Below are 27,317 nucleotides of genomic sequence, written 5' to 3'. Positions count from 1 at the left end.
AGAAAAGGATAGGGTGCACCTGAAGTATGGATAGAAAATAAGGTTTGTATGTTTCTGAAACTAAAAATTCATCAATACTTTTAGAATTCAGTTGTTTTAGTAAAGCAATCCCTAATACAGAAAGAAGTTAAGTGTGAAATTACTTGTTATGGCTATTTCAAGTAAAAGTGAGTTGTCCCATGTTACCTTTTGCCATCTGACCATGGGTTATTGATTGAATCTGTCTCCCTACTGAGATCCTTAGCAGGGAGAAGAGCCTTACAGGCTCCCTAAGAGTCAGGATATGAACATGCTTGAGAGTATGATTAGGGCCTTGTGAGCCCTGATCTTAGGTTTCAACTTTAACACTCACTGCCTTTCTGACACCTGATTCATCAGCTTCTCTCCCAATATATCATTTTAATCAACTATAAAAACAGTCTTAGGAATATCAACTTTCTTCTTTCAAATATAACCTCTCTCTTTTCTAAATATAGTAAAATCTGCCAGCCAGTGTTCTGTAGGTACACACATAGCAGGCACCATCCATACACTGCTTCAGAGAGGCTTCTCCATTTCTGCCCTTGGTTTCTACTGCAAGGCTCTTAAATTATACGTCAGGCCTTCATGTTCTAAGTGTTATTTTCTGTGTTCGCATGATACCTTGTTCTATAGTCACCACATTTTTTCAGATTTATAGCACCTGGAACATCATCATCATCATCATCATCATCATCATCATCACCACCACCACCACCACCACCACCACCACCACCACCACCACTACCAACAACAACAACAACAACAATAATAACAACAACTGCAACTTACTTTCTAGTTCCCAAGTAGATTCCTTAGTCCCCCAGTTCCATGATGTGTTGTCATAGATTCTGTCCACATGATCAAACAGTGCTTAGAGCTGGAAATCATTTTATGGTTTGATGGAACTGCCGCCTTTGTCCTTTTCTAACCTGTAACCTATACACATGCAGTGGTGGTTTTAATTAGGACATCCCCTACAGACTCAGGGGTTTTCATACTTGGGCACCAGTAGGTGGTATTGGTTGGACATGTTTGACAGATGTGACTTTGCTAAAGGTAGCACATCACTTCAGAGCAGGCTTTAAGAGCTAAAAGCCTCTCCCTATTTCCAATTTGTAGTCTCTAATTCCTTTTTGTGGTTCAAGATGTGAGCTCTCAGTTTGTTGCTCCGGCCACTGAGCCTATCTTTTCCCTGCCATGACAGACTTTTGTCATACCTCTGGAACCATAAACCCAGTCAATTCTTAATTCTATAAGTTGCCTTGGTCATATTGTTTTCTCATAGAAAAGTAACTTACACCCATGATTTTACCTCTCTACTATGTTGCAAGTTTTCTGAGTACAGTGCATGCCATTAATCATAATATCTTCTTTAGTGTCTCAAATAGCTTTCCTGTAGGAGCAATTGGATTATTGTTTATTATGTCAATAAAATAGTTATCTGCACTATTTCACTTGGCAAGAAGACAGGATGAAAGAAGATTGAAGGTATGAAAAATTTGGCAGGGTAAAGTTTTTGCTTAAACAGAAGACTACATATTTGGAGTCCTATACAAGACTTTTGACCAGAGTAGAACCTTTTCAGGTTATTCACAACTGACAATTCTGCAATGTGATTTAGCTTCTAGGAAAATTCTTAGGTTGTAACTGAAGCTTTATGATATATTGAGGTAAAACATTCAGAGAATATTGGAAGAAAGAAAATGCCAAAAAAGGGACAGCTTCTTCAAACCTGTCAGGACATCTTAATCTGTTTTCATGCAGAGAGACTTGACAAACTGCCACTAAATATCCTTTTCCCTCCTTGTCATCACAAAGTCACTATACAGTGTGCCAACTCCACTCACTTGGTGGCTGAAAATTTCATCAAGTCTGATAAGGCCAGCAGAATGTATATGCTAAATTCTCACTGTTGTAGTTATCTATGACTTAAGACTGTCTGTGGCAGAAAGCATAAGAATCGAGAGGTGAAGTCACACAGGCTGAAACTCACAGTCTAGCATGAAGGTCAGTGTCAGCTTCTAGGTCACAATGACTCTGTAACCACTACCTCCTGCGATTCTGAGGAATTCTTTTCTTGGTGGCAAGTGGGGTGGAGGTGGGGGTGGAGGGGCAGTCAGGGACTGTAAACACTGAACCTGGGATTGTAACACTTAAGTAGTTCAGTGCTCAGCTCTGGATTAGATCTGTTTGTGCTGTCTTTAGGCCAGCAGCCTTGAATCATCCTGGAGCTATTAAAAAACACAGGATCCCAGTAGCTCAGCGGGGATCTGGATTTCAGCAAGATCATGAATTTAATGTGATTGTGAGACACACTGTACTAAGCAAGGAAATCTTCAAGGAAAAGCAATAAAAGTTTTGCTTCTCGTTGTGACACGAAAATTAATGTGTGTGTGTGTGTGTGTGTGTGTGAATACAGTCCCACCTTCAATTAATCTAAAATTATATCTAAAAAATTAGATGACATTTTTCAACTGCAATAATTTAAAATGTTAATTAAGTTAGAAACAGAAAGAGAAATAAGTCCTAGCTCTAAGAAATTTCTTCTGATAGTCAATCAGTGTAGTAATTTGATTTGTTCTTCGAAAATATTGTCATCTAGACACAGAGTCATTGAAAATAATTTATTATTTGCTTAACAAACCCAAATTTGCCACTATATACATACTTGCTTCCTGGCCCTTTGTATCCAATTATTGCTAATTAGGGATATTCTATTATCATGAATTATAGAGGTAGTCAATGATTATTGAGTATGATTTCAACTGTATTTGTCGAGAAATCCTTAAAATGTCAAGTATACAAGTTTGATATTGTTAGTAAGATCAATATTCCGTCAGAAAAAAATTCATGTGATTTTCTCACTTCCCTTTTTGTTAACTTTAATATTCATTTTGTTTTTAGCTGATAGAATGAAAACATTGATTGCAAAATCATGTTATTCCTTCAATAACAACAACAACAACAAAACAACAAAACAACAACACTAACAAAGCAAATAATCTATCAAAGAAGACTCAAATATGTTTTAATACGGATAACCTTCTGTATTTGATTTTCATCTAATCTCAGAGAAGTTCGTAGTTTGGATCCCCAGAACAAGGGAGCATGTAAGTTGGCCTCTGGTTGTGAGTTTTGGGGCATGGTGGCAGGGAGTAAGCATAAGTGGTAACAGTATCCCAAGATGAGTAAGCAGAAATATTAATGGAGTAAATATAATTGCAGACTAAAAAGAAGATACAAACACTAATTGCTCCTGTCTCCATTTCCTCACCCCGCAGGCTTCCTGCAGACCCATGGCTCTGACTGTACTTGATAAATGTAGTTCTCTTCTTGCATCAAAGAAGGTTCCTTTTGAAGCACTCGGAAGTCATTACGGACAAATTACAACTGGTAAAAATGCATGGAACAAATGATGGTTGGGTACTTAACAGGTACACCTACAACACAGTTTCTGTACTGAAGGTTCAAGGAATATCATGGAAGTTGGAATGTGAAGACTTTGTGAGCCTCAGGTCCAGGAATTCTGCTGTGAGACTCTGACTCCTATAAAGTTCAAGAAAGCTCCACCCAGGATATCTCAACAAGCCTGCTGCTTAAAGAAGATCTCAATGACAACACCAGTAGACATGCTGTAACGGAAGTGGAAAAGCTCACAGATCTCAATGCTAACAAGAACTACTAACATTTTAGCATTTAGTGATGGTGAGAGAGAGAAGATTATGACTAGTCATCCCTAGGAATAAGTCTCTTAATTTATCCAATCAGTATCCAATAGTAATTTATCAGCCCTGAAATTATGTAAATACAATCAACATTAAATAGAGTCAGCATGTGGTATTTATATTTATGTGTATGTATGTAACAATAAAAATTAAGAAAAGAGGACACGAATTTGAGACAGACTGAGGGTAGAGTAACTGAGAGGTGTTGAAAGGAGAAATGGTTAAAAAAATCCCAATGTAATAATATTTTAATTAAGATATTTAAATGTACTAAAATAAATAAACAAAATAAGACATAGTGTGAGAGATAATATATTTCAGCAACAAGCAGGAATATAAATTATATTCTTATAAATAATGCTCAAATGATTCCCAAGAGTATAAGGAAAAGATAGTTCCAACTGGCAATGAGCTCTTAAGTGTAGAAATTAGTTCAGGTTATGTAGTAGGTTAAACCTGGAGGACACACTTCCTGTTCATTATCAGTCATTACATACCATAACATCTAACATCAATTGAATGTTCACAGTGAAACCTAGTTTCAATTCATATTACTTGGAATCCATAGACTGTTTCAACTTTGAGGTAATTCTTAAAATATATTTTTCATTACTGTCCTTATAAAGCTGTCATCCATTATTATAGGTTAAAATTGTTTAAGTCATCAGTATTTACTCATCAGAAATTTTAATATGTTCTAAGCCACATATCTAGACTAAATATGTTTTGCATATTTCTAACTCAGCTCATTAAACATTAATAAATTCTTGGTATAATAAAATAATGTTTGTTATATTTCATTCTTCTTGAAATTATATCAGTAGTGGTATTAGATGATATTTAATGAGGATGTTCACTATATTCTAATAACAGTCCATTATACTTATTTTCTAATATACTTAGCATAACAACCCTCTTAGTGAATCTGTATTAATTCTTTTATTGATGGAGACATAGGCTGACAGAGGATAATATCGTTCCTAGACTCATTTTATTAATGCATGGTTGGGACAGGAGTTATACTTAGGCCATCAAGTCTTTGCTCTATGATACTTTTGACTGCTCAAAATATTAGAGGAACTGCGTTTCAAGAACAGACAAGAGATAATGTTCTCAGTACTTGTTTTTATGTCTATATATCTTCTTAAAGTTGCAAATTACATTTAACATATATTGACATGGTTAAAATAATATTGCTTAAACTATTGCAAGCGTTTAAATGAGTTATTACACAAAAAGTATTACATGGATTGTGATTGGAGAGACAAACTGCTATGAATACTAATGAACTCTATTAGATAAATTTACTTAAAATCTAGCTAACAATCCAAGACATCATGGCATAAATCACAAATTAATATTATATTGAGTAGGAAATATCTCCTTGGTTCTCAAATCTCTGACTTCTGCTCTCATGACTAAATACATCTATTCTCTTGGAGGTACAAGACAAATGTCAGCATATTCTTATACAGATCTCATTCTTTTATGCTATCTGGACACAGTTACTTAAATATTCAGCTCTTTCTGAACACCACCCTTTGTTGCTAATCTCTGTAGAGATATTTTACTTTCATGTCTTGGAATTGAGTACTACAATATCTGTCACTTTACATCAATTTGACTAGTAATTTACAAGTTTTAGAACTCTTGGTATTGTAAAATTTGCTGTCCATCTGTATCTTAGAGTCTAGGTATAAGTTGCTCATATTTTTGGCAGGGATAAGGACTCATTTAGCAAAGGTTCACCCGGAACTCTCCAAAGTGAACTGTTGGGGCTACAGACCTGTGAGACCACACTTGGTATGTAAATCACCCTCATGTCTGGTTATTTCTTCAGAATACCAACATGCTCTGGAGATAGAAGACAAAAAAAAGTAAATCAAAAGATTCAAGGACCTATAAATTACTCTTATGGAAGGATGTGGCCAAAGGTAGTATAGTATCTTTTACAAACCAGTTTTAATAACATCTAATAGAGTTTATTTTCCAGAGTTATGCAGGTCAGACACCTATCTTTTCAATGACGTTTTTGAAGTCAGTGATGAATTTAAAAGCATACTCAGGATAAAAATCTCGTCATCAGGGCTCACCCCCCAATACAGTATCCAATAGATCAAGTACCAGAGTCATCATGTTTTTACCTATGCCATGAGCACAGCTTTATGAGGTACTTTAAGAATTGATAAAAGAATGCAATAGATAATAAAATATTTAACACAATGTTGTTTGGCATACAGCATAATAAGTTACACTTCCTAAAAGGTGTGTTTTCTCTGAAGATTAATTTGAAGAAATTTAATGCAAATATTGCAACCAAAAATGTTTAAGCATAAAAACTATGTATCATAACTTAATATATAACTAATGAAAATGATATAAAATAATTAAGTTGCCTTTAAAATAAATGAGGTATTTCTGGAAAGTATTTCCTGCCTCAAGGTTCAGTTCAATTTTAGATAAATTCTTCAGGATTTAGAAAAATTGTCTCTTTTGAATAATATAGCAGTTCAAAATCATAGGCCCTAGCCCTTTGCCCTCATTTACAGGAAGATAAATATAAGAACAATTATGTTCTTACTAATGGCATTGAACTATGTTCGCTTTTACTAAATACTGACATTTTCCGTGCTCAGGGATCATATAAAAGAAGATATTTTAAGTGAGATCTTCAAACTAATTAGCTTCCTGGTTGACACATCCAGAGACAAGAAAAATGGTGCATCAAGATTCATTTACATTTGCAGGAATGGTACTAACCGTATCACTACCTAGTATTTTTACACAGAGAGGAGTCATATACAAAGGGACATTGGCTCTTATCCATTAGCTCTTTGTGTTAACATTCAGGTTTTTTTTCCATACTAAACCATCAGGAAAAATTGAGCCATGAACAATGATTGTTAAAAGAATAAATGTATAGTGCTCTCTTGTTTCTGTTTTGGAGGAAACTTTCTAACCCCTTGAAACATGCAAGTCTAAACATAAATGTTTAGACATTACTTTCTTGGTCTTATTTACTTTAATTAGCGACACTGACATCTTGAGCTGTATTCTACAGGGGATCAACTTGCTTTGTTTAGAAGGCTCCAAAGAACTTGACTGACTTAAGCACTGAATTTTCCTTCTGAGGAGCACAAGGCGGTTGAAGTGTAGTGGGAGAAGGTCAAACCACAGCCTGGGCTAACAAAGCCAGTATAGGCTGGCTTCAGAGTTAATATATAATAGATTATTAAAACAACAAAACCCTCATAATCCTATGCCCACACATTCAGTTGGCTGCTATTGGAAGTATAAATTCAAGTTTTTTTGGGACTTTATTACAACTTGAAGTTAAAGAATGATGATGATAGTGATGTCTTATTAGAGTTAGTCTAATATCTAATATAAATTAGCATTACTCAATGAGACAAAGGAGAAAACCAAAGGTTTCACTGCTATACATACACCACAGCATTATCATATCTTCAGTGGTTCACTCGTCTTAATCATTAAAACTTTCAAACTGTATAGACAGCAGGGATGAAACAGGGAAACTGTTTAAAACGGACACAGTTATGAATTTGGAGTTTCCTTAAATTGAAAGCTGTTGCCAAAGCAACAAATGTTATCAACTGCACTCACACCCAGCTGTCCTAATCCCCATAAGGAATTTTAAAACATTTCAGAAGTGCACAGGTAAAACTGGGAGTTTAACAGTCAAAGTATCTGTACACAATTTATCTTCTTCTTTCATGAAATTTAATTCTTTCATTAGGTCTGTATCGGACATTTCTTTATATCATGTATTATGCTAGAGAATGAATATATTTATATTGAATTATAATCTCTACTTCCAAGAATTTCAATATCTGATGTGAAGTCAGACCCAAAAACAGTAGGGTTAAAACCACATCACATGAACTATCAGATATTGGAACAAAGCAGAGCAAACGACTTGTTTCTTCTACTTTATAAGGAAGCATCTCTTTCCAACTATAGCCATCAGACTAGGGGGAACTAGCATGTACCAAATAAAATATCCCCAAAAATAGTTATCACAACTCATAGTTTATGGAGATCATAACAGTATAACAAGCAGAAAACAGTTCTTTTGTGTTGCTTTCACAATCCACTGTTTTCTATCTTAAAATCCTTACTGCAGCACTAAATCAAGCCAGCACTCTATTTCTTTAGACTCATAATTTTTAAATGCATATAACTACACTTAGTGGATATAAACTCTTATCATCACTCTGCAGTTCTTTCAACTTTGGAAGGCAGTTAAAGATGTATTTAATGGTAATTCCTCAAAACAACAAATTAATGATGGACGTAGCTGGAGTGGGTAGACGATAAATATTTTCTTCTTGAGAAATTGCAAATAGCACTACTTACTATGCCACTTGATGTTTCAACCCTTGTTTATGCCCTAAGCAGGTATGATTACACAAACAAAGTGTAAATAGCATAAATTGCTTGGGTGAGGTTATAGCTTAATTTAATTATAGTAATTTACAGCCCCATTGCACAAGGTTGTTATAAAAATGTGCTGCTTGCAATGGCCAGTAGGTTGACACAAGCTAACGTCGTACATTTAAATTAAACTACCTCATTAAATTTTAGGATACCATTATTCCCTGTCTTATTATTATTATTGTAAATATAGTATTGTAGCCTCTGCGATTCATACAGGAAAGTCCATGCCCTATTGCCTTTGCTGCATATTGCATTAGCCACAATTTTTTTTCTCAAGTCAAGTAACAAGCAATATAACATGAATGGTGGTAAATGAGGAAACTTGCAGCGCATCTCCTGACAGAGTCATTACCATCAAGAACATAAAGTCATCCTTCTGAGCAATTCTAAGAAGACAGGAGAACCAAATGATTTGATGTTGTGTTTTTCACAATGGAACAGAGAATTGTCAAAGCCTAAAGGGAGGGCAGTTACTGTAAGTTATCGTGATTCTGAAATGATCCTTTTTGTAAATTTTTTCTTGAATATTTAATATTTAATGTTAATATTTAACATTTCAAATATTGCCCCCTTTTTCCCTTCTCTCATCTTCTCCCCTTTCCTCCCCATCTGATATGAGGATGTTCCCACTCCCACCACACTGCCTTGGCATTCCCTACAATGGGAAACAAGTCTTCATACGACCAAGGGCTTTTCCTATTATGGATGCAAGACAATTCCATTCTCTGCTACATATGTGGCTAGAGCCATGGGTCCCTCCATGCGTCCTCATTGGTTGGTGGTTTAGTTACTGGAAGCTCTCTGTGTGTGTGTGTGTGGGAGGTGTCTGGTTGGTTGATATTATTGTTCTTCCTATGGCCTTGCAAGCCCCTTCAGCTCCTTCATTCTTCTTTCTAACTCTTCCATTTGGATCCTAGTGCCCCATCTAATGGTTAGCTGCAAGCATTCTCATCTGTATCAGTAAGGCTCTGGCAAAGCCTCTTGGGAGGCATCCTTCCAGCAAGCACTTCTTGACATCACCAGTAATGACTGGGTTTGGTGGCTGCATATGGGATGGATCGCCAGGTGGGTCAGTCTCTGGATGACCTTTTCTTCAGTCCCTGATCCATTGTGTATCCTGTATTTCCTCTCATGAATATTTTGTTCTTAAGGACTGAAGCATCCACATTTTGTTCTTCCTTCTTCTTCACCGTCATATGATATGTGAATTGGTTCTTGGGTATACCAAGATTCTCAGCTAATATCCATTTATCAGTGAGTGCATACCATGTATATTGTTTTGTGACTGGGTGATCTCACTCAGGTTGATAGCTCTATCCTTTTGCCTAAGAATTTGATGTAGTCATCGTTTTTAATAACTGAATTAATAACTGAGTTATTTTTAATTATTTTGTTATTTAAATATAATTATTTAATTATAATCAGTTAGTTCTTAATAACTCCATTGTGTGAATGTACCATATTTTCTGTATCCATTCTTCTGTTAAAGGACATCTGCATTCTTTCCAGCTTCTAGCTATTATAAACAAGGCTGCTATGAACATAGTAGAGCTTGTGTCCTTGTTATATGCTGGAACATCTTTTGGGTATATGCCCAGGACTGGTATAGCTGGGTCCTCAGGTATTACCATGTCCAACTTTTTGAGGAACTTTCAGACTGGTTGTACCAGCTTGAAATCCCACCAACAACGGAGGAATGTTCCTATTTCTCCACATCCTCGCAAGCATCTGTTGTCACCTGAGTTATTGATCTTAGACATTCTGACTGGTGGCAGGTGGAATCTCAGGGTTGTTTTGATTTGCATTTCCCTGATGACTAAAGATGTTCAACATTTCTTTAGGTGCTTCTCAGTCATTCAATATTCCTCAACCGAGAATTCTTTGTTTAGCTCTGTACCCCATTTTAATAGGGTTATTTAATTCTCTGGAAGACTACATTCTTGAGTTCTTTCTAAATATTAGATATTAGCCCTCTATTGGATGTAAGATTGGTAAAGATTTCTTCACTATCTGTTGGTTGCCATTTTGTCCTATTGACAGTGTCCTTTGCCTTACAGAACCTTTGCAATGTTTTGGGGGTTCCATTTGTCTATTCTTGATCTTAGAGCATAAGCCATTGTTGTTCTGTTCAGGAAATTGTTCCCTGTGTCTATGTTTTCAAGGCTCCCTATTTTCTTTTCTATTAGTGTCAGTGTATCTGATTTTATGTTGAGGTCTTTGATTCACTTGCACTTGGGTTTCGTACAAAGAGATAAGAATGTGTCAATAGTCAATTTACATTCTTCTACATGCTGACCTCCAGTTGAATCAGCACCATTTGTTGAAAATGCTGTCTTTTTTCCCCCATTGGATAGTTTTAGCTTCTTTGTCAAAGATCAAGTGACCATAGGTGTGTAGATTCATTTTTGGGTCTCCAATTCTATTCTATTGATCTCCCTGCCTGTCTCTGTACCAATTCTATGCAGTTTTTAATCACTATTGCTCTGCAATACAGCTTGAAGTCAAGGATGGTGATTCCTCCAGAAGTTCTTTTACTGTTGAGAATAGTTTTCGCTATCCTGGGTTTTTTGTTATTCCAAATAAACTTGCAAATTTCTCTTCCTAATCCTATGAAGAATTGAGTTGGAATTTTGATGGGTACTGCATTAAATCTATAGATTGCATTCAGCAAGATGTCCACTTTTACTATGTTAATTTCCCATGAACATGGGAGACCTTTACATCTTCTGATATTTTCTTCCATTTCTTTCTTCAGAGTCATGAAGTTCTTTTCATACAGATCTTTCACTTGCTTGGGTAGAGTCACACCTAATTCATTTATATTATTTGTCACTATTGTGAATGGTGTCATTTCCCTAATTTCTTTCTCAGCCTCTTTATCCTTTGAGTACAGGAAGGCTAATGGTTTGTTTGAGTTAATTTTGTATCCAGTTATTTTGCTGAAGTTCTTTATCAGGTTTAGGAGTTTTCTGGTGGAAATTTTGGGTCACTTAAGTGTGGTATCATATCATCTGCAAGTAGTGATATTTTGATTTCTTCCTTTCCAATTCGTATCCCTTTGACCTCTTTTTTTTTGGGGGGGGGGAGGATCTATTTGCTCTGGTTAGGACTTCAAGTATTATATTGAATATGTACAGAGAGAGTAGGCAGTCTTGTCTAGTCCCTGATTTAATTGGAATTACTTCAAGTTTCTCTCCATTTAGTTTGATGTTGGCTATGGGTTTGCTGAATATTACTTTTACTATGTTTAGGTATGGGCCTTGGATTCCTGATCTTTACAGGACTTTTATCATGAAGGGGTATAGAATTTTGTCAAACCTTTGTGTTTTCTTTAATGTATTTAATTCCAGCTTTAGATCCTGGACAGTTTTGTTCAATTCCTTCACTCTTTGATGGCAATTTCCTGAATTTCTTTAAGATTTCCTGTATTTCTTCTTTAAGGTTTCTACTTGTTTACCTGTGTTGTCCTGTATTTCTTTAAGGGAACTATTTGTGTCCTTCCTAAAGTCCTCCATCACCTTCATATGATGGGATTTTAGGTCAGAATCTTGTTTGGGTGTTAGGGTATCCAGGGCTTGCTGTGGTGGGAGAACTGGGTTCTGGTATTGTCAAGTAGCTTTGGTTTCTGTTGATTATATTTTTGGGTTTGCCTCTTGCCCTTTGGTTATCTCTAGTGCTAAATGGCCTTGCTCACTCTTACTGGAGTCTGTCACTCCTGTGAGCCTGTGACCCTGGGATCCTTGTTACTTCAAAATTCCTGGGGATCCAGCTGTCTTTGTTATTCCAGGAGTTAGGGTGTGTTTTGAAGCTTCATTTGAGATCTTGTGTGTGGCAGAGCTCCTAAAGTGCAAAGGGCCTCTGGGTGTGGGCTGAGTAAGTGGAGAGCTACTAAACCCAACACTCTCAGTTACCATAGTTGGAGAAACCAAGATAATTCCACATCAAAACCAAATTTAAACAATGTATTTCCACTAATCCAGCCTGAGCGAGGATAATAGAAGGAAAACTCCAACACACTGGAGGGAAACTACACCCAAGAAAAAGCAATAAATTAATCTCACAGCAAACCAAAAAGAAGAGACCCAAACAAACACAATTCCACCTTGAACAACAAAAATAACAGGAATATCTCTCAACATCAAAGGACTCAATTCTCCAATAAAAAGACACAGGCTAACAGACTGGATATATACACAGGACGTAGAAATTTGCTGCATACAGGAAACATACCTCAGTGACAAAAACTGACAGGATATCAGAGTAAAAGGCTGGAAAAAATTGTTCAAGCCAATGGTCCCAAGAAACAAGCTGTAGTAGCAATACTAATATCCAATAAAATAGACTTTCAACAAAAAGTTATCAAAAAAGATGAGGAAGGACATTTTACATTTATCTAAGGAAAAATACATCAAGATAAACTCTCAATTCTGAACATCTGTGCCTGATATGCAAGGCCACCCACTTTTTTAAAAGAAATGTTACTAAAGCTCAAAGCACACATTGAACCTCACACAATAATAGTGGGAGACATTAACACCCCACTCTTGTCAATGGGCAGATTATGGAAACAGAAACTAAACACAGACACAGTTAAATTACAGAAGTTATGAACCAAATGGATTTAAAAGATATCTATAGAACATTTCATCCTAAAACAAAAGAATATACCTGTTCTACCTCATGGTACCTTCTCCAAAATTGACAATATAATCAGACCGAGAAAACAAGCCTCAACAGATACTAGAACAGTGAATTAATCCCATGTGTTTTATTTGACCACCATGGATTAAGGCTGGTCAAAAAAACAAAAAACAAAAACAAAAACAAAACAAAACAAAACAAAAAAAACAAAAACAAAAACAAAGAAACAAAAAAAAAACCCCACATATATAGAAGCTGAACAACTCTCTACTCAACAACAACTTGGTTCTGGAAAAAACAAAGTAATTAAAGACTTTAAATTTAACAAAAATGAAGTCAAAACTTACCCAATGAAAGCAGTTCTAACGGGAAAACTCATAGCTCTGAGTGCCTCCATAAAGAAACTAGAGAGAGCATACACTAGCAGCTTGACAGCACACCTGACAGCTCTAGAAGAAGCAAATACACCCAAGAGGAGTAATGGCAGGAAATAATCAAACTCAGGGCTAAAGTCAACCAAGTAGAAACAAAGAGAATTATACAAAGAATCAACAAAACTAGGAACTTGTTTTTGAGAAAATCAACAAGACAGATAAACCCTTAGCCAGACTAGCCAGAGGACACAGGCAGAGTATCTATATTTACAAAATCAGAATGAAAATTGACAAATAACAGTAGAAATTGAAGAAATACAAGAAATCATTAGATCTTACTACAAAAGCCTATACTCAACAAAAATGGAAAATCTAGATGCATTGGAGAATTTTCTAGACAGATACCTGATAGCAAAATTAATTCAGATAAACAATCTAAATGGTCTTATATCCTCTATGGAAATAGAAGCAGTCATTAAAAGACTCCCAACCAAAAAAAGCCCAAGTCGTTTTAGTGCAGAATTCTATCAGACCTTCAATGAAGACATAATACCAATACTTCTCAAACCACTTCACTAACTAGGAACAAAAGAAATACTGTCCAATTCATTTTATACCTAAACCACACAAAGACCCAGCAAAGATAGAGAACTTACAGACCAGTTTCCCTTATGAATATCAATGCAAATAGTACACAATAAAATTCTTCCAAACCAAATCTAAGAACATGTCAGCATGGTCATTCGTCATGATCACATAGGCTTCATTCCAGTGATTCAGGGATAGACCACTATATGAAAATCCATCAATAAAACCCCACCATATATAAACAAACTCAAAGAAAAAAACATGATCTTCTCATTAGATAATGAAAAATCATTTTACAAAATACAATACTCATTCACGCTAAAAATATTGGAACCTTCAGGAATTCAAGGTCCATTGCTAACTATAGTAAAAGCAGTTTTCAGAGAACCAACAGACATCGAACTAAGTGCAAAGAAATCCCACTAAAATCAAGGACAAGACACAGCTGGCCACTCTCCCACTATCTATTGAATATAGTACTGAAAGTTCTAGCCAGAACAATAAGGTAACAGAAAGATGTCAAAGGGATACAAATTAAAAAGGAAGAAGTCAAGATATCACTATTTGAAGATGATATGATAGATAGTATATATAAGCAAACGCAAGATTTCCACAAGACAACTCTTACAACTGATAAAAAAACTCCAGCAATGTTGCTGGATATCAAATTAACTCAAACAAAACAGTACCTTCTCTACTCATAGAATAAATGGGCTGAGAAAGAAGTTTGGGTAACAACACCCTTCACAATAGTCATATAATATAAAATATCTTGAAGTGAGTCTAACCAAGCAAGACAAAGATCTGTATGACAAGAATACAAGATTCTGAACAAAGAAAACTTCACAAGATGGAAAGATCTCCCATGGTTATGGATCAGCAGGATTAACATAAAAAATGGCTATTTTACCAAAGTCAATCTACAGATTCAATGCAATCCCCTTCAAATTTCCAACTCAACTCTTCACAGTGATAGAAAGAGCCATTCTCAAAATCATCTGGAATAGCAAAAAAACAAAAAACAAAAACAAAAACAAAAAAACCAAAACAAAAAACAAAACAAAACAAAAACAAAACAAAAAAACAAAAGCAAGCAAACAAACAAACAACAACAAGAACAACAAAAACCCCAGAATATCAAAAACATTTCTCAACGATAAAAGAACTTCTGAAGGAATCACCATCCCTTACCTCAAGTTGTACTACAGAGTAATAGTGATAAAACCAATACGGTATTGATATAGAGACAGACTGGCTGATCAATCGAAGAGAATTGAACACCCAGAAATGAACCCACATACCTATGGTCAATTGATCTTTGGCAAAGGAGCTAAAACCATCCATGCAAAAAAGATAGCATTTTCAACAAATGGTGCTGGTTCAAGTAGGAAGCAGGCATCATTTGAAATGTAAAGGAATAAAATGATTAATAAAACAAAAAGTTGTTACTCTTTACAGATGACATTATTTGATAAATACGAAATGAGAAAGAATCCAACAAAAGCTATGAAAACGAGTAAAATTAAGCAAAATTACAGGGCACAAAATCATCGCACAGAAAACTTTAACATTTCTATTTTCTAATAGAATATATCTGAAAAAGAAATCAAAACAGACATTCTTCAAAAAACTAAAAAGATAAAAGGAACCCCTATCATATATTTTGCAGGATATTATGAAAAAAATCCCCAAATAGAGCCATCCAGAGTATAAAGTTGAAGCAGAGGACTGTACATTATCTCATACCAGAATATAATATAAAACTGTCACAATCAAAATAGCAACTCAAATGTATAAATATATACACACAGACTAATAAAATACAACAGACATCTCAGTCAGCCTAGGATCCAAAAGAATAAATTCTTTCAATAAATGATATCAAGCTGGTTACTGACATACAAAAGAATGGAACAATTCCCCCATCACTCACTGGTGACAAAAATTTAACCCAAATGAATAAAAGACTAAACCTAAAACATGAAGCAGACTGTGAAAAATAATTTATAATATTGGAACCGGCAAGGAATTTTTAGTAAAGACTCCAAAACTCAGTGTAAGTGTCCAAAAATATCTAAAGGAAGATCCCAAAGTCAGACAGCATGCAAGGACAAAGGGAATTTATTCAGCAGAAACAAATAGCGTGCGGGGCCAATTATTTTTCAAAATGGTAACTCCAGACAAAGGCATGCAGGCCTTCTCAGAGGCATCTAAAACATCATTGGTGGGTTGTAGGGTATCCCAGGTGGCCACTGGTCTGCATTCCTATGTCAGAGGGCAGAGCTGGCACGTCCTGAGATAAGCTATTTCTCCATTTTTGTGGTTATCCTTAGGCTGTTCTTTGGAAGGGAATTTTATGACCTATTTTTTACTGTATTTTATGGTCTGTTTCTGGAACTGGTAACTTATGGCCTTCTTTTTGAAGTTAGGCCTGGTCCTGAAATGGAGACAAATGGGGTTTGTGTTGTCCTTTCAGCAGGAAACCAAAGCAAGAGTATAAAAATATTACAAAAAAACCTCATTTTTTGCACACCCAACAAATAATCAAATGAAAATTATGCATTAGGGAAGTGTTTAATATTCAAAATATAAGAAATTAAAAATAAAAATCCTAGATTATAGAAGAAGAACTCTAGTAGCAAGGCAAGGTATTGTTCTACCAAAGTTTACTCTACAAAAAGTGACGAGGTTTTTCAGAAACCCTGCTACTTAAGGCTAAAATCTACCATGCCTAAATAGCTCTTCTGAACTCTGTACAAAATGGAGGACTTCCCCCTTCCAGTAGGGGTTCCCCTTCTCTGACCTTGCTGGGGAGTCCACCAACTACCTGAGGAAGGTCAAGTAGTTCTTGACAAATCTACAAGTTCAACTTCCTCTTTCCCCAATAACAACCTGCCCAGCAAGTATCTGGGATTCCTGGAATGTCTCTTCATATAAATGTGGCATTCATAATACATTAAGCTCCAGACAATAATTAATAGTCACCCTGAAAACTCCATTTTACTCTTCAAGGCTCATATATACCCCTTAGTCACCCCAAAGAAAGTATGTGCACACCAGCTGTTTCACTGAAGAATGTCTAATATAGTTGTTTCATTGAGTATCATGTCTAAAAGCTGTACCACTACAAACCTTGGAGAAGGCCTTCCTTGAGGAAGCCCACCTCACCCTTTCACTCCCAACTGGATAGGATCCTGTAGACCCCATCTCTTCCAAACTCTGCTTCATCCTTTCAGCCTAGTGTACAGCTGCACTTGGGCACCCTGACAGAAGATATGGAGGACACAGACTCACAGCTGGTACCCAACCTGTGTACTATTGGCATTATTTGACATTGAATGACCAACTGCTGAGAGTAGTAATCTATTACCCAAGAGGAGAATCAGAAACAAATAGAAATTTTACCCCCCAGTAATCTTCTGAGGAGAGAAATTAATTAAAAGTGTTGCTTGTCCAGTGGAAGGGGAAGCCCTTGGTCCTGCCAAGACTGAACCCCCAGTGAACATGATTGTTGGGGGGAGGGTGGTAATGGGGGGAAGATGGGGAGGGGAAGCCCATATAGAAGGGGAGGGGGAGGGGTTGGGGAATGTTGGCCCGGAAACCAACTGGGAAGGGGAATAACAATCAAATGTAAATAAGAAATACTCAAGTTAATAAAGATGGAAAAAAAGTGCTGCTTGTCTGTAGCCATTAAGGAGTATAAAACATATTAGAAATAAAATATAAGGGATCACAATAAGATTTGTCCTTTTATTTGGAGTGCATATAATATAAAATGATTAAAATCAGAAAAGCATCATACAGGCATAGATATATACACCTAGACTAATTCAGTACATTAGGCAGCCCAGAAGTAAACCATGTGTTTTAGAGATAGCTAAAAGTATAATAGGAAAAAATTAATATATGGAACTGAGTAATTTTTTTAACTCCATGAAAAACAAGTTGAATAATCACCCTATTGCTTGCCGTTATGTCATAGGTATGTCTGGTCCCAAAGTGGCCAGAAAATTAGAGCATAGGGTGCCCTTGGGTGGGAATTACAGGTGGTTGTAAGCAATCTCAAGTGAGTTTGGGGAACTAATTTCAAATCATCTGTAGGACATTGAACTGCCTGAGGATCCAGCTATACCTCTCTTGGGCATATACCCAAAAGATGCCTCAACATATAAAAGAGACACGTGCTCCACTATGTTCATCGCAGCCTTATTTATAATAGCCAGAAAATGGAAAGAACCCAGATGCCCTTCAACAGAGGAATGGATACAGAAAATGTGGTACATCTACACAATGGAATATTACTCAGCTATCAAAAACAACGAGTTTATGAAATTCGTAGGCAAATGGTTGGAACTGGAAAATATCATCCTGAGTGAGCTAACCCAATCACAGAAAGACATACATGGTATGCACTCATTGATAAGTGGCTATTAGCCCAAATGCTTGAATTACCCTAGATCCCTAGAACAAACGAAACTCAAGACGGATGATCAAAATGTGAATGCTTCACTCCTTCTTTAAATGAGGAAAAAGAATACTCTTGGCAGGGAAGGGAGAGGCAAAGATTAAAACAGAGACTGAAGGAACACCCATTCAGAGCCTGCCCCACATGTGGCCCATACATATACAGCCACCCAATTAGACAAGATGGATGAAGCAAAGAAGTGCAGACCGACAGGAGCCGGATGTAGATCGCTCCTGAGAGACACAGCCAGAATACAGCAAATATAGAGGCGAATGCCAGCAGCAAACCACTGAACTGAGAATAGGTCCCCTATTGAAGGAATCAGAGAAAGAACTGGAAGAGCTTGAAGGGGCTCGAGACCCCAAAAGTACAACAATGCCAAGCAACCAGAGCTTCCAGGGACTAAGCCACTACCTAAAGACTATACATGGACTGACCCTGGACTCTGACCCCATAGGTAGCAATGAATATCCTAGTAAGAGCACCAGTGGAAGGGGAAGCCCTGGGTCCTGCTAAGACTGAACCCCCAGTGAACTAGTCTATGGGGGGAGGGCGGCAATGGGGGGAGGGTTGGGAGGGGAACACCCATAAGGAAGGGGAGGGGGAGGGGGATGTTTGCCCGGAAACCGGGAAAGGGAATAACACTCGAAATGTATATAAGAAATACTCAAGTTAATAAAAAAAAAAAATCAAAAAAAAAAATTTGGAACACAAGCCTTTCCTAATGTGTGTCTCAAAAAGGTAATTCATTTAGACACATATGTAGCAGAGGAAGACCTTGTCTGACACAATTAGAGGGGAGGACCCGGGTCCTGTGTAGGTTTGATGCTCCAGCATGGGGGATGCTGGAGCAGTGGGGCAGGAATTGGTGGATGAGTGGAGGAAAACATTCATATAGGTAAAGAGTGGGGGAAGATAGATGGGATGTGGGGTTTGTGGATGGATAACCAGGAAGGGGGATATCATTTGAGATATAAACAAATGAAAAGATTAATAATAAAAAGTAATTCGTAAAAAAAAAAAAAATCATCTGTAAGAGCAGCCAGTGCTCATAAGTTCATAAGTTGTGTGTGTGTGTGTGTGTGTGTGTGTGTGTGTGTGTTTGTGCATGTGCTCAAGCATGCATGTGTACAAGAGTGCAATGTTTTATATAAGAATGTCAGAAAACAACTTGTAAGAATTGGTTCTCTCGTTGCTCCGTGTGTATCTTGGGGAGAAAGTAAGACCATTAGGCTTGTCACTATGTGCCTACCTATCAAATCTGCTGACCTATCACACCAGAGAGATTATATCCATTTTATTAACTGGTAAATGGCAGATTAAGCATGATGTTGGGGAAAGACTGACACTAAGCACAGATTTAAAGGATGTCCTCAAGTAAATTATATTAGATGCACTGTTTCATCAGAACGTATGAATTTAAGGAGTTGGCACTATAGGATTCATTGACTGAATTAAAATAAACAAGTCCAGGGAGAATTTCCATGTTATATATTTATAATAAAATTATTTGGATTATCTTTAATTTTAAATAAATATAGAAGTCTTTGCTTCTGCTCATCTTTTGGTTATTTGCTTGATTGATAGCTATGACCTGCTGCTGTAATGGAGAGTTGAGTGTGATATGGAAAGGAGATTCTCAGCATCTAACAAATATAGAAATTCCTTGAAGGGTTTGCTAAGCATAGAATACCAAGTCTTACTCCAAGGCTTTTGACAGTTGCCTTTCTAAAAAAGTCCCAAGGAATACTACCCTGTTGAGCCTGTTTTTTGGGAAATATTAGTGCATGTAAGAAATAGCTAGAGAGAGTGACAACTAGTCAAGTGTGTAAAGCCCTGCTTGATGTATGGCTCAAGACATAGTAAAGGCCTAACTCTATATCTGACTCTCTAACATATATGGTTATGTGTTACACCGTCATGTTTAGCTATACTCATTTATGGTTTACAAACAAATCTGTGTATGTATGTATATATATGTATATGTATGTATGTGTGATTATGCATATAATCTTTAATCTCTGAAGGCATCTTTGCAGTTATATACATACATAAATACATGTTTGTATATATATGCATTTATTTAGTAGTTGTGTTGCATAATTGTGACTTTCAAATCTTTATGGTTCAAATCTCTGAACCATAAAGTATGAAGCTGGAAACTAAACTCTAAGTTCTATACAACTAGTAAAAGTTAACAAAAGAATTTTGTTCCAAGTTTCTTAACAAAATCCTTTTCCTTATGATCACTAAGGTGTTTCCAAGTGATATTAGTTTATTTTCTACCTCCATAAAGAACTTGGAAGGCAGAAATCCTGGCTGAGGGAGAGAGATAACAACAATAAAAATCCTAATTAAATTGGCCGTCTGATATAGTAGGGTTTAATTTAGGACTCCTTTTGTCATCCTGGATCTTTCAAAAGCTAAACATTTCTACCAGGTACACACAACCTATGCTTTTTTGGTTGACTTGGGCCAACATGTATTTCATAATGAAAATAAAGTAAATTATTTCATGTAGCATCTGCTTTGAAATATAAATTCAGGTAACATGGTGGTTGAATAGAAATTGACATAGAAAAAATACTTAAAAAAATCACAGAAAAAGGAATTTAGTTACTGCCATTACCATTCAATGTTCTAAACCCTAAGTTTATACAACACATGATCTGGCTTCACAGATATCTAGAATGCTTATACAGCAAAGATATTTTGAAGATTTTCTGAGAACTCAATCTTTTGTTGTGTAATTTTCATTCAAATTTCACTATGACCTGGTTATTTCCAAACATGGACCAACTAATTCCTTTCTTCACATAAAGAAAAGCGAAGAAGAGCTGGAGCTCCCAGAGCTGGTCATGCACTTTGACCAATGTCTCTAAACTTTGTTGACACATTCTTTGCTGATTTTGACCTACAATTGTAAAATCCTGTACAAAATGACAATTTCCCGGGCTAGTGCTGTAGAATTGTCTGTAAACGTTATCCACTCACTGTCAAATAGTTTTGCTATATATTTTAGACTGGCTTCCAACATCTAACTCTGTGGTCTTAATTTCCAGAAAGGGGTATAGCACTAATTACATTTACCTTAGTTTTAATGACAAGTTCCATTTTAAAAACCATAGCACTGGCCTTAAAATATTATTAAACAGATGGTCATTACCTATCTGCAGTTGACTTAATTAAAAATTTCATCTATTATACTATATAAAATCACATAAGTGTTAATATCAATACAATATACAGACATAAAACTTTATGTGGCTATATACAATTTCAAATTCTTTGAATTGTAAAGAATCAAGATTCTCATGTGGTTTCTAGCTCTGCTATTACAAGTATTTTAAAATAAGTTTTATGGAATTCGAATTGCATATGTAGTCCACAGTCTTACTCATGTTTATTTATTTATTTTTCCTATTTTCTACTATATCTATTGTTTTGTCTAGTGATAAACACAGATAAACCAATCTCTTCTTTTGTCCTGATAACTAAAAAAGAATAAAACATTTTAATTCTTACTGATATATCAATTAAAAAGATAAGGCTGTGATAAAATATTTTAGAGCTGAAATATGAGATTTACCACCTTCTATTATTTTTTTCTGACTCAATTTCACTTATAATCTTCATTTACTATTTTGTGAGCCAGTTCCCACATTGTTTGGATATGATTGGAAAAGTACATTTCATCTATGCAAATGTAAGACATTTTCTTTACCTCTTATTCTACATTTAGGATATATGGAAATTGTGTTGCCAAAAATTCATCTAAACTTATTACATATATTGGAAAAATGATCTATAGTGAAGTTATTATTTTGTGTTTGTTATTATGATTGACACTTGATACTTTATTTGCTAAAAATTATTGTTGATCACCAATGTCATAAGGAAAATATCTATAAACATACTATGAACAGGAAGCCTTTACATATTAAACCAGTTGATCACATTACACATGTATATGTTGCCAGCTTGAGATACCATATCAGAGATACAATGGTATATTCACACATATACTAAATGGAATTAGTTCTGGCAACGACAACTGTTATTTTCTCTTAGTTTATGCTCAAGTAGAGGGTGAGAGTTTTCCCAAGCTTTGGAGATCTTGTATTACCCCCACCCCCGCCACATGCACACACACAATATGAAGATGGGAAAAATACTATAAGAAGCTGAGCATTTTTGGCATTGTATATTTACTGCACTATAAAGAAATATTATTGCAGTTAGGGATAAAACAATTTCAGGGTCAAGAGAAGAGTCATTTCAAGTAAATGCTCGTAAGTACCAATCAGAGTCACTTATAGTTAGACTCAGAGAATGTTGGAATAACCCAGTGTTTGCAGGAATTTCTATAGTTAGAAGTCTGCATCTCCTTCTGTCTCATTTTAAAGACTTTATAACTCAGCCAGTTTAATTAGCCTTGGGAAGAGACTTGGCACTCTGCTTTTTAATATAGATAAGAATTTATTTGAAACTGCTTTTTAAATTGTTTTCTGCCCGTAATTTGGCATTCTTTTCATTATCATTCGTATGCAGTTCTAGACATCATTTCCTGATCACTTCCCACAACTTTAACATGACAGCCACCGTATATTTACTTCTGTACAAAAACTCTGCAGAGGGCATAAAGTATGTTGACGGCAATAGTTTTCCTCTTTCCCAGTTTTGGAAATATGTGACCACTATGTAAGGAGAATAAAAGTCCAACATATCTTGCATGCAATCATCTTAAAAGTTTATCAGTTTAAATGAGTATCTAAACAATTTCCCCTAGAGGAAAACTGATTGTGTTAAAATTTAGATTCAGCTATGACTTTCTTTAATAAAAAACCCAGGGGAAAGAACCTTTTAAATATGTCATCAAATCTAAAATAAGAAATGTCTTGGACTCTAAATTCTGATACTGATAAAATTTCCATGTCATTCCTTTGAAAAAATATAATTAAGAACAATGGACATAGTCAGGCTGATTGCGATAAGGCTCTGGCAGACGGAAGTGAAACTCTCTCTTTGACAATGGCAGATGGAGATTTAGCTATTGTTAGACATATAAAACAATAAAATAACTGTTACTTTGAAGAGGATAAAACTATTTTTGAGCTGGAAGAGATATTTTAGAGTTCACATCCCTGATTCTTTAAAAATAAATCTGAGACCCAGAACTATTTCTAGGACCATTTATTGCTTGTTCAAAGATGAAAACAAAGATTTCTTCCTTCTGTCTGAGTCTCAGTACTTGACTCAATGTTTTTTATTAAATTCATTTTCTTTTTAATTTGTGTGTATGTGTGTGTGTGTTTGTGTGTGTGTGTGTGTGTATTATTTACACTTGATCACAGGTGCCTTTGGATTCTGGAAGAGTGTGAAGACATTGACCTAGATGCAGGGGACTGCAGCCAGTCCTCTGTAAGATCTTCAATTGATACTTACTGAGCCACCTCTCCAGGTCTCATAATTCTTAAAATAAATCCTCTTCTTTGGTGTGGCCACCATAAGGAAAGCAGTCGTAATCCTAACTTGCTTAGAACCACTATTGTCCCAAATTAAGAATTGACCTTGGTCTATCTGCATCCTTTCTCTGTGCACATCTAAGAAAGAATAGCATTTATTGACATTCAAAAATCCTAAGTCTACACTTGCAGACTTCTACGTGTCCAACATAACTCCTATTCAAAGTTTAGAGAATCGTAAACACCCTCTTTCTACTTGCAAACAGCCCTATTTTAAGTGTAGTTACAGCTTGATTCAGTTGATTATTTACAAGGGAATAGAATAACCCATTGTTTTGAAGTCCCTGTGATTAGTCCCTGAGATTTGAAATTTATCAGTGATAATAATTTCAAATTCTGTGAACAAATATCAAGTTTTCCTGCTTCCATTAACATATCATATAAGCAGAAGCATGATAAGGCTATACGGAAGAACAAAGATATACAGAATGAAGGTTTCAAGAGGAATAAGAGTGCAGGCCTCAAGTTTCCATTCCTATCAAACGATAAGGGGAACAATAATAGTAATGGGGTGATAAAACGAAACATCAGCATTAGGAAATAGAAGAAGTGTACACTTGTGGTTTGAAATTAACATTAATTCTACTAACCAGTAAGAGAAGCAAAGTTTGAGTTTGCAGTGAGCCTGCATATGAACCTGTCTCCTTTCTACGCTTCCCCACTCATCATGGGCTTTTCCTTTTTTTTTTTTTTTTTTTGGAGCTGAGGACCAAACCCAGGGCCTTGCGCTTGCTAGGCAAGTGCTCTACCACTGAGCTTGGGCTTTTCCTAAAACCCCTTAGGACACACAAGGGTGTGAAGGGGATGGCATTGATCTTCACTTTCTTTTGACTTTTCACAGCTAAATTCTCTTCATTGTGTCTGCCAGCGAGTCACCATCTCACTAAATATTGTAATCTTTGGAATGAAATGTCTCACAACACATTGAATGAGTATTCATCCCCCAAAGACAAATAAAATCAAAAGAAGGATCTTCATCAAATGCTAACACTGGATCATTGCTTAGTGAGTGTGAACAATGCCTATGCATTACACAGATAATAGCCCATAACTTAGATGCTCACACGTGCTGCTAAATTGTGAACTTCCTTCAAATGAAAACATCCTTCTCCTGCAATGCATTAATGTCTTCATACTGGATACATATGATTCCATCTAAAGAAGAAAGGCTTGCTAGTGACAACTACTTTGTTTACTTATTGTCTTGATTCTGTTCCTAACAAATTCTGTTTTTTAGTACCTTTTTCTGAATCCAATCTGCTATTGCTTTTTTTTTTTTACCTTTTGATATTTCCTGTTTTTAAGAAGAATACACTTGTATCTTTTGGATGTCTCGATTAAAAATACATTAATGGTATTTATGATTGCTTCATAAGATTTCATACTGTGATGTAGATATGATTCTTGAACAAATAAAAATAAAAAGGAACGAGTGAGTATATAAGAAAGCAAGTTTTTTTCATCCTCTGGGAGGTTCTACCCAGCAGTCGACTCAGAAGGTACAATCATCCACAGCCAAACAGTGGATGGAGCTTGGGGACTCTTCTGAAGGACAGAAGGATTGAGGGTCCAGAAGGGGATAGGAACTCCACAGGAAGACCAGGAATAAACTCACCTGGACCCTTGGGGGCTCTCAGAGACTGAACCACCAACTGAAGAACACAAACGGGCTGGGACTACGCTCCCTACATATGTAACGGGTGTGTAGCTTGGTCTTCACGTGGGTCCCGAACAACTGGAGGCTCTAGCAAGACCTGTTGCCTGTTTGTGGAGTATGTTCTTCTATCTGTGCTGCCCTGTCTGGCCTCATTGAGAGAGGATGTACCTAGCCTCACAGAGACTTGATGGGACAGGGTGGAGGACACCTGGGGGATACCCCACGGGATCAGAGGAGATGAGGAAGGGGGATGGGTGGAAAGATTGTGGGAAGGGGAGCAGTAAGTGGGATATAAAGTGAATAAATGATACTATTAATAATAATTCTGTTAATCATAATCATAATCATAATATAAAATATTTCTATGTTTCTACTGGATTTCCTTTTTTAACTCCTGACAGAATATTGATCACGGTTACAAACAGCTCAATTATAAACTTGAAATGTTAACCTTTCCATTCTTAGTATCTCCCTTACCTTGATTACAACCACTGACAGAGCTCTCTCTAAGCACAGCTTTGCAGAATTAGCATGAATGGATAAGTCAATCTACCCCAGAGACTGGGGATAGGGATATGGTTTGATTTCCTAAGAATAAAGTATAATCAATTCCCATATAGAAAGTCACCATGTATTCATAGCCAGTTCACTTATTATTAATATCTTCCTAATATATGGTGTGGCTATCATAATGAACCAATATGGAAATGCCAATATTGATTAAATTCTGTGTTTTACTCTGGTTTCGTGAGTTTTCATGTGGCAGTTGTTTTATCTTTCAGAAAATCATGTGTATTTCAAATTATATTTAGTAGTCTGTCTCCACTCCTAGCGAGTAATGTTTTTCCAGGCTTCCCTCGCTTTTAAGATTTACATAGTTTGCCACACTGCTGCTCAGATACCTGTAGACTACAGTTTGTACTCATCTGTTTTCTTAATGATTAGATGTGGGTTTTCTATTTGGGGGAGGGGCAGGAATGTTAACACTATGCTATCAACAGGATTCATTGCTCTTGATATTAACCCTCATCATCTGACTGAACTTCCTTTCTAGCACCCCATGAAGTATGGGCAGGCCTGACATAAGGAATGGGTATCTATGATTCACCTCACCTAGAACAGCATGTTCTATAGATGGGAAAAGTTTTGTATATTTTCTTTCACGTAGTTATGTATTCAGTCATTTAGACTTTCTTGGGGTTATACTGAATAGAATGAGACCAGGCAAGGCAGGAAAGGGCTGCTTTTTGACTAAAGCACTTCCTTATGTCTGTTCATCCTTCGCCCGCAGTTTTATGATTATTGTCCAAGGGCACAATTCCATAATAACTTGCAAGTTTCAATTAGCAATAATCGCGCCTCGGATAAACCTCATTGGCTACGATACTGCCACTGCGCAAAGCTAACTTGCAAGTTTCATGAGGCTGTGTTCAAGGTAATGAAGTTCCTTGTGGAGGATACTAATTGTCATTGAGAGGGAGGGGAGAGAGAGAGAGAGAGAGAGAGAGAGAGAGAGAGACTGTTTTGGTTATGAGGAAAATGACATTTTCATAGAAAAGAGAACAGAAAAGGATTACATGTGAGTGGGAGAGAGTAAGAAAGACTAATACTGGAGGTTTAGGCAGAGAGAGCACATTGGGGGAAGCAACAAAAGGTAGATCCAGGCTAGATCATGGACAGCGGTGTAAGAGACACTAGGTCTTACGAAGGTGGTGCAACATAGCAGAGAGATAAAAGGACCATAAAACACCCTCAGAATCAGAGAAACAATCTGCTCAGTGACTAATTGGAGCAGGTGGCCAGTTTTCCTCCCCCACCAGTATCCAGACACCTAGAATAAGCTGGAGACCTGTTGTGGGTCCA

The 27,317-nt window shown here is 36.3% G+C and overlaps 1 protein-coding gene and 1 pseudogene across 5 annotated transcripts in view; both read right to left on the bottom strand.

Moving 5' to 3' along the window:
* The window catches only part of Nkain2 (sodium/potassium transporting ATPase interacting 2), a 1,207,754-nt gene that overhangs the window by 404,289 nt on the left and 776,148 nt on the right, over nt 1-27,317 (bottom strand). The window lies entirely within an intron of this gene.
* Rnu4-5 (RNA, U4 small nuclear 5) lies at nt 26,777-26,858 on the bottom strand (annotated as a pseudogene).

Source organism: Rattus norvegicus, chromosome 1, assembly GCF_036323735.1.
Source record: "Rattus norvegicus strain BN/NHsdMcwi chromosome 1, GRCr8, whole genome shotgun sequence".
NCBI lineage: Eukaryota > Metazoa > Chordata > Mammalia > Rodentia > Muridae > Rattus > Rattus norvegicus.
The sequence above is the reverse complement of the archived record's forward strand: the minus strand, read 5'-3'. Positions and strand labels throughout refer to the sequence as shown.